Raw genomic sequence first — 9,112 nt, 5'->3', positions numbered from 1 at the left:
CGGAGATATTCGATTTTTTAAAGTCTGTCCAACCAGTCTGTTGTCATTTTTCAGATCTGTTTTTCTCTTTGTTTATTTTATAATTTTATAAAGCAATCGACACCTCATAAAAACGACACTGTATATTTAGAGAGCTATACGAAAGATTTCACGATAATGAAACAGTGTGTGTCCGTACGCGTTTCCATGTGACTCTGTCGCAACGCGCAACTTCTCGGCGGTCTCGACAAACGAGCAACGTTCGCGATCACCGTCAGATCGATTAAGCAAACTATCGTCCATTCGCGTCATTCAAGTCTCTCAAAGCTAATCCCATCGGGCGAGCTTTATCCGCGTAAAGCGAAATATCAGAAACAGGGTGTACACCGGATTGATTGCGAGGAATGTGGGGGACTCGTTTCTAGCAATATTTTCCTCGTCAATGGCCACGTTTCTTCTGTGTCCCGCGCACCGAAAGAGACTTTCCGTCGCGTTCGAACGAACGGGAGAATCGTTCTCACGTACATATGACCGCCGCAAAAACGAATGTCGCGCGGCAGCGCAGCGGGCTGAGACCCGTTCGTCGCCATGTGAAAAGCAATACGGCTAATTTCACAGCTTAATGCACATACACCAGCGAACGGAGAATATAACGGGTGTGTGCAAACAAAAAAAAAAAAAAATCTAAAGTACTACCGTAATAAAATCGCCGGATTATTGAACAAAAATAATCGGTGTTTGCGATATAAAACGGGTAAAGATATATAAATCTGCTTGCGAGTAAAATCATTTCTTCTCGCGCTATCGCCAACCTATCTCCGTAATAATACTTTAAACCCAGAGACGACTTAACTTCGCTTTTAGCACAAAGACACTATTAATGCTCCCACAACCAGAAGATGATCATCAATTTTGCTCAACGGACGCTGGATATACTTAACGTGTAAGTATCTGGTTATCTCGCAACTCTCGTATATATTACCGTAAAGTCCGAGATTAAAACGTCGCACAAATTTCGCTAATTATGAAGGGAGGAGAAGAATCCGCGTGTATAGTACGGAACATCGGATTATATTCCCGTATATGGCGAGCGATTTGCGCGACTCGTAAAATTTATTCGTATCCGGAGTTACTATCCACCAGAGTTTCCATTAAAACAAAAACAAAATTGACCTATTAATCTTCCCAGTCGCAATTTCGCACACTGACACTCGCGCGCCGTTTCCCCGGACACCGTTGCGCGAACTTTATTTGCACAACGGGTCACTGCTTCGCGCTCGAAGGGAGCAACCGGCGGCGGCGGCGGCGGCGGTGGCGGCGGCGACTGCATTGTGCCGCGAAAGGTGCCATTTTATCGTGCCGATCGCGATATTTACCGCGAGATCGTCGGTTGAAGGAGTAACAGGATCGCGAGAGCAGATAAATCTAAGCGGGACTCGCGCGTGGGACTGACTTCACGCGTCATCCGTGAAGGCGACGCATTCACGCGCGCAAAGAGAGAGATCTCTCTTTTTCTCTAGCTTTGTTTCCCCCAAGAACGAATTTTCATTACAAGTGGCTGTGATCATTTAATTAGTTTTTCTTTTGCCGATTTATAATCCTTTGAAATATTACATAAAAGCGATACGAAAGTCCCAGGTTAACCCAGAGAATGATCGGGTTAATTTGCCCACTATGACTATGCGCACGGTCTCACGGAAGAGCGGTGCTTGTCGCTTAGCTCGCGAATGAAAATGGACGCGGGTCGGCGTCCTGAGAGAGGTCATGCAGATTCATGGCGGGACTTGGAGACGAGAAGGGCACGCCACGGCCGTAGAAGCGGCGTCGATAATTATCGATGGAACCGATCGTGCGTGAGGCTGGAAAAATCCTAGCCGGCTGAGCAACGGGACAGGCCCCGACGGTGCGCGTGCGCCTCAGCGCGGCAGCCGATGTCGGGATGAAGACGTCCTGGCTGCGCGCTTACGTACGTAGCAGAGGAATAAGTGTGGGTAATTTGCTCGACTGGCTAGACCACTTGTTTTACCGGGAGAAGTGGTGTGTGCCGTTTAAAACCGTGCGAGAGAGCGGACAAATTATTCTCTCTCCCTCCCTTCACTTTTTCTCCCGTTTTATCTCAAATGTGCAGGATAAATCTTCATAGTTTCGAACATACATTCATTCATAAGAGACGAAGCTCATTGTGCAAGTTTATCAAAAAATCATTTGTATTTGTTGGTACGTGTTATGTTCAAATCTAATCTCTGGTAATCGAATCTCTGAAATTAAATTTGACAACATTTTAAACTTTAACGCGCGTGGCGTACATCGAAAGAAAGAACATCTGTCCGTTTGTGACAACGGGCCACGCGATAAGGTTTTTTCCGCACGACCTCTGGCAAAGTCAGCCAGGCAAGATGCTCGAGGGAATATCTCGGGCAAGGAATAGCTGGTAGATAAACAGCCGAAGCTGCCATCCGTGGTCGCTGCTTTCCGACTATTTAAGTGCTACGACCGGCTCGACGGAATTAATGAGACTCAAGTTTCCAGCGCTGCTGCGTATGATAGAATCAACGTATCAAAATGCAGATATTCGCGCGCGATATCGCACAATCTACGCGAAGCCACGTTAATCGTCCGAGCGATGCAAAACGTTGAACGCGTTTTCACGATTCCGTGACACACGCGGTACAATGCTTCATCCAGATAAATCATTAAAAAAAAAATAATCTGACCGCAAAATATAAATCATGTTCTGTGTCAAATAAATAATAATAGTAATTTTTTTATTTATTTCGCAGATAAATAAATTGTGGCGCAGGTGATTATAACAGAGCAAATAAGTGACGCGTGTGATGAAGATTGATTTCCTGAATTGACACAACACTATTTTACACTGAGCAATTACCATATTTCTTTTCATTGTAATGAGTTTAATACTTTTAATTGTCAATTGTAATGAGCGAATATTCGTTTACCGCCATTTGTCAAATTGATTTCGAACAATTTTCTCATCGTGTTAATCAACAATCTCGCAATCGTCGAAATCTCGATTCGGATTTTCATGTGCAAAAACGTTACCCGATGAAAGCACTGACCGATCTTCCTCGACTCTTGTATATGTGTGTACATAATGATAGATATCACCGCGTCATCCATTGTAATGCGTGTAATGAGAATCTCAAATAGGCGTGCAATTTGATAAGCTTGTCAACCGTCGTTACGGTTCATGCGCCCGGAGAATGGAATAGGGATTACAGTTATCCCGAAGGGCAACAGACCGCTGTTAACTCGCGAAAAATCTGCGCGCGGTCGTTTTTTTTTTTCTCTACGTGTGAAATACGACGATGGGTATCAGCGGAGTTGCGGATTTTTCTCTCGGCCGCTTTAAAATACCGTTCCGCGCGAGGGCGAGAGAACTGAATCGCTGCAAGGGAAATGGAACTCGAAGCACGAGCGCTCGAACAATAATGGCTCGCGTTACCTTGAACACATCGCGGCTCGCATGGGCGACGAGAAATAATGAGCGAGCACTGGGCGATTTAATTGCAAATTTGCAAAGATAGTTAGAAATTACGCGAGCCTCTCGAGTATGTTTGCTCGCGAGTATCGTGCAAGGACGTGATTAAAAAAAAAAAAAAAAAAAAAAAAAAAAAAAAAAAAAAAAAAAGAAACTCCTCCCGATTACGCAATAATTATTATCCGCGCGCAGCGCGCGTGCGTATCAATCTCGAAGAGGCGAAAGTGCGGTGAAATAACAGTCTCATCGCGATCTTACGACGTTTCCGTAGCATCACAGTTTCGAGATAATTGTGCTCGCGTCGCCAAAGCGCGTTATCCGCCGCGCTTTCCCTCGTTACGTGTCTATGTGTACGACGCGTGTGTGTAAAAGTTAATTATTTTTCTCTTTCTACCGCGCAAGTCTTCTAGTTTTTTTCTTTTTAAGCTATCATATACGCGCAGCGTGAAAGCAAGATTAAACAAAATTGATTGCCATACGGTATTAGATGATTGCGTAACGAATGGAACGTGAAACATGCATTCTGATTAACGGGAGCCTCGCCTTCTGAATTTTTGATAGCTAAATCAACAGTGGACCGGTGCGACCGAGCAAGCGAGAACAGAACGTAACTTGCCCTGTGCAATAAGACCACTCGATGTAACGCGCTAGCGGTACAAAGCGCACGTTAATTACCGTGATTGATTTAAGTCTCGTCGCCCGTCTCGGGGGGCGGACTTAAGAGCCTCGCCCGAGTACGGCACACGGCCTGTAATGCGCGAACTCTCGACTGTCTTCCGTCGACTTTAAACGCACACGTTTACACACACGTGCGTGCATGCTGACAGGAAACTCGAGAAGGAAAGACGGATCGATTTCGGTCAGATATTGGACGTACAAACCCACGGATGCATCGATCAATGAATCAGAAAGGATCGCAAACGTCGACTGCATGAATAGAGCCAATCACGGTGCGATCAATTTGCATTCGCGCCTCTCTTCAGTCCGTTTCTTCCCTCTTGACAGTTCGTTTTTTTTCTCTCTCTCTCATTCTCTCTTCTTCACGTTTGAGGTCCTGTCGTACCTTTCGTTTCGCGCGCGTATATATGTATATATATATATATATCTCTTCGGGCGAGCAAACGCGAGTCGATATCGACGGAATGCGACGCGGTTCGGATTCTGTGGTGAAGAGATCGACGACGTTTCTTTTCAGATCGATTCGATAGCCTGATCTCCGCCCAGATCGAGATCCAGTTTGGACGAATGTCCCCTGCTGCTAAGTTCGAAATGCGGCTATCCTTCTCTCTTCGCGATTTTTTTTTTTTTTTTCTATCTGCTCGTTCTCGTCGCGATCACCTGTCGCATTCGGTATCGACGACGAAGTGTCATCGTGCTCAATAATAATTGATACATTCCGCGGCGTCGCGAGACACAGAAAAAATATAATTGACGTTATCTCACCGAACAATGTTGGGTGCGCAGATGTTGCGAGCGATTAAAATTCAACGGCGGTAACACAAGTTTTATCAAGTTAATCTGAATAATTGATTTTTCACACAAAGTGACGCCCGGAATAGATAATTCTCGGAAAACTTTGAGACGTCGATGTTAATGAAAATATTTAAGAACAGATGAAATATCTAGTCCTACATTTTGTTTTACGTCACCAACTAAAAGAATATTACATAAAAATATTATATGAATAAATCAATGAACAACTATTATTTATAAAAAATTATATACAAATATATAAAATATTATATTTTTCCACTCCGTGATTCTTGCCACTCGTGTTTCCTCGCCTACAGAATCGCTCGCGCGCGTCGATAATGGAGACGTTCTCGCGAACGCTCGCGCGACGCAGGAGTATCTCATAAATGCAAATTTCCACTTGCTGCCTTGAGAAAACAGGCATCCTTGAAAACTCAGTCTTCACGAGCCTTCCACGCGGGAATAGATTGCGCGCGATTGCTTTTTTTTTTTTTTTTTTTTTATTTTATTTTATCATCAACCGTTCGACATGTGACTTCAAGACTTGCGACCCGAGTTTTGTTACTGTGACGACAATGGTGTAGACAAGAACTTGACAAAATTGAGAAAAGAAATTGAAATAAATTGTGTATCACCTATATAAAGCAAAAAACATAAAGTTGTCGTTGAAGATTAAAACGTTTTCCTTGGATCACAGAAATATATTTCGCTTCTCTTAAAAAAATCAAGACTTTTGTAAAAGTTAGAAATAGTGACGATATGTAATGTCCGATATTTTTTTAAGTACAACTGTCTTGAAAGGTAAACGTTTCTTTAAAAAAAAGAAAAACTTCTATCGAAGACGCACTCATCGAAAAAATGTTGTAAGAGGAGGCTGCCTCAGGCTCTTGTGTTCCAAAAAAAAAAAAAAACATAACAGTCTTATTACATACGTGATGTATCTACGCGCAAAGATTGTACCAAGCATTTTGTACATAAAATACGCCAATAATATCCATTCTCCCCTATCAATCGTGTATCTCATAATTTATATCCACGGCACGAAACGTATCCACTCTCCGACGAGTTATAGCGTTAACCAGGAATCTCGCGCGCGTATACGAAGCATGGTGTGCATAAGTGCGGTGCGAGCCGCGTCCTTGCTTGCGCGGCGACGCATGCGAGAAGCTTTTTTTTCTCGGCGCCCCCGTATATAGAGGCGGGTACGTACGGCACCAGGCAGTCGTTATTTATGTCCGAGCGGTTTTCTTACGAGCGGTTTATCGAAAGTGAGAACGCGATTGTTGCCGTTAAACGAGCGAAAACGTTTCACTCGCCCGCGCGCTCACGCGCGCGCGCGCGCGCGCGGTACGTACGCGTGGCTTTTACACGGGGGACTCGCTTTACCTGGATTCCTCAACGCGGCATTAAACCGGATCGTAATAAGACTCGCGTGACAGGACTCGCGGGACACTGACCGCATTTCGTACACGTCTCCCGCCCGGGAATCGCCTCGATCTCAGAGATGAAGCGAAAGTTTCGCCGTTCATATCGAAGCCGGTTAGATTGGCGGGCAGTGTTGCTACATTGTCTTTGCTATGTCGGCTCTTGAACGCCCACGTGACAATTTTCATCTTCAATCTTTTAGTCCCCATTTTAGTTTTTATATTTTTTCTTTTTCCAAGAGATATGTTGAGTGAACGTATTTTACGATAGTCGTAATTTTCTACGACATGTAAAAGAGAGATAGCACGTGGCGCGTTGCCATTAAGTTAACTGAAAATTTGTCGAGAGATATCCCGTTTATATATTTCCAAAAAAAAAATTCGATCGTAACGCAGCAATTAAATACGAGTCAAAGAAAGCCTTAGCGCGACGTTTCCTGGTTAAATCATCACTTCTTATTGGATAACGTAATTTGATATATCGTTTAAAATAGCGCATTGTGACATTTGGCACATCAGCCTTTGGTATATTCTGTATACAGATAGACACGATAAATAAATGAAATTTGATGACCAGAGGCAACGATGCCCGCGCGAGCAACGCGGATCCAAGCAATTGGCGGTAACTTTATATTCCACTTCCTTGTGTTTCTCCTTCCTATAATTGAGCGAAGCTAACGAGTACTTAAGCCGGGTAATTAAAATCGAAGCTCTGCCACTCTGTCGGCACAACGAACGTAAATCCATTACTAAATGCCGGCTTCAGCGTCGTCGTCGTGTGTGAATATACCAGCGAAATGAGTACTATCGTCCGTAGAGTATATCTTTGTTCCATATAAGGTTATACGATCACTTAACTCTCGTCCGGGAAATGTGTTTGATTTAAGAAACTATTTCTTTGCCAAAATTTAAATGTATTTTGTGGACGAGAAATGTCAATAATAATTTTTTTTAATTTTCTTGATCAATCATTGGTTCGATTATCAAAATTCTTAAATTGAAAATTACAAACATTGACGATATCGCGTATAATTAATTTAACGATAATCTATTTTTTAAATGTTATTACTTTCCAACTGATGAGTCAGGTACAAAGGTGTTGCATTAAGGAATAATAGTAGCTTCTCGCTCGTATCAGTGCGATACATTGTGATTAAAAATATAGAAACAAATCAACAATTCGACTCACCCGTTATGCGTTTCTCAAGCGTAAAACGTGAATTCTTGCGTAAACGTTCCGTGCGTCTCGCATTGCGAGATATCGCGGCGCGGTCGGCAAATTTTTTTTTTTTTCGATCGAGCAGCGACTGTCAAATGGCGGCTGCGTATAGTGACGGTTTTATTTCCATTGGATAATAATTTCACGTTTCTTCTAGATTTATGCGGGTTGCTCGCGCAGCGGTAATAATTACCTCTCAGCAATGCCTTCACTTGGCTGATACTACGAGAGGATGGCTTATTATTATTATATATATTACGTAACGTTGCATGTCCGGCACTTTGCGTCGAACAAGAACAAAACGCATCGGTCAACGTGCTCGAAATAGAAACTCACGAAAGAAGACGAATCCACAAAACTGAGAGAATAAATCTCCAAAAATATTTAAAAACTATCAATAGATATATGTTTTGTCGTATGTGACAAAATAATGAAAATGCATTTTTAAAATCTCTCTCTCGCGTTTTTTCGAAGCGTTAAAACCCTGTGCAAAATTTCAAACTACTATATTCTGACATAATATTTCTCTCTTTCTTATGCAAATAATCTCAGATAATACGCAAATGTTACGTGAAATACATCAACGGCAAAGTGAATCGAGAGCAAATAAATTATCGGTTGAATAAACGCGCGCGATGGTCATTTCCGGATGCAAGTTGGCTGCGGCTTAACGCGTATCGCGGCAGCACGTAATTACCGTTTCTTTCACGCCCGGTCTGTTGCGCGCCTCTCTATGATAATAAGTATCGTTTATTATAACAATTACGCAACGTATCTGGCAAATCGTTTCGCGCCGCAGCGATACGAGGTGCTAACGACTGTCTCTCAAACAACCGACCGCGGAAGCAGAGCGCGCAAAAGTGCATATCGCCTCTCCCGAAGTATTCCCCTCGGATACACCAGGAAGCGAGGTTTATCGGGACCCGCCACTGTCATTCGGCGAAATCATTTCCGTCATTTGCTCGACGATCTATGGCAGCGGGGCGTGCTGTTGCCGGGATGACTCGGTAAGATCGTTCACATACTCGGGGGGCCACGAACCTCCGCGGTCCCGATACGGATCGGGACGTTCATAAAGGCGGGGACGTTTCTCACGGGATTATTGCGCCATCGCGCGATTATCCGCCGGGCTCGCGCATTAAGCCCCAAGAGAGATCTCTCGCGCGATTCGCAGTATCGTAACATTAGGCAACCGTCCGGTTTTACGACGCGACGCGAAGTGTCGCGGCAGTGCCCGTAAAACCGCCCCGGTAAACGCGATTCGCGCATTAAAATCAAGATCACGCGATATACCAGCATGGAAAGAGAGAAGAGTAAAAACATTACGTGACTAAAGTCACGTGTCTTTAAAAATGTGACTACAGTAAAGTCATGTGACAGGGAAAAGAGAAAAAATACCACGTGACTACAGTCGCGTGACTAAAAATATATATTATATATATTATATATAATATAATATATAATATAATATATAATATAATATATATATTATATATAATATAATATATAATATAATAT

The sequence above is a fragment of the Pseudomyrmex gracilis genome, unplaced genomic scaffold (genome assembly GCF_002006095.1).
Source record: "Pseudomyrmex gracilis isolate BER0280 unplaced genomic scaffold, ASM200609v1 scaffold_5, whole genome shotgun sequence".
In the NCBI taxonomy this organism is placed as follows: domain Eukaryota; kingdom Metazoa; phylum Arthropoda; class Insecta; order Hymenoptera; family Formicidae; genus Pseudomyrmex; species Pseudomyrmex gracilis.
This window is presented reverse-complemented; position numbering follows the sequence as displayed.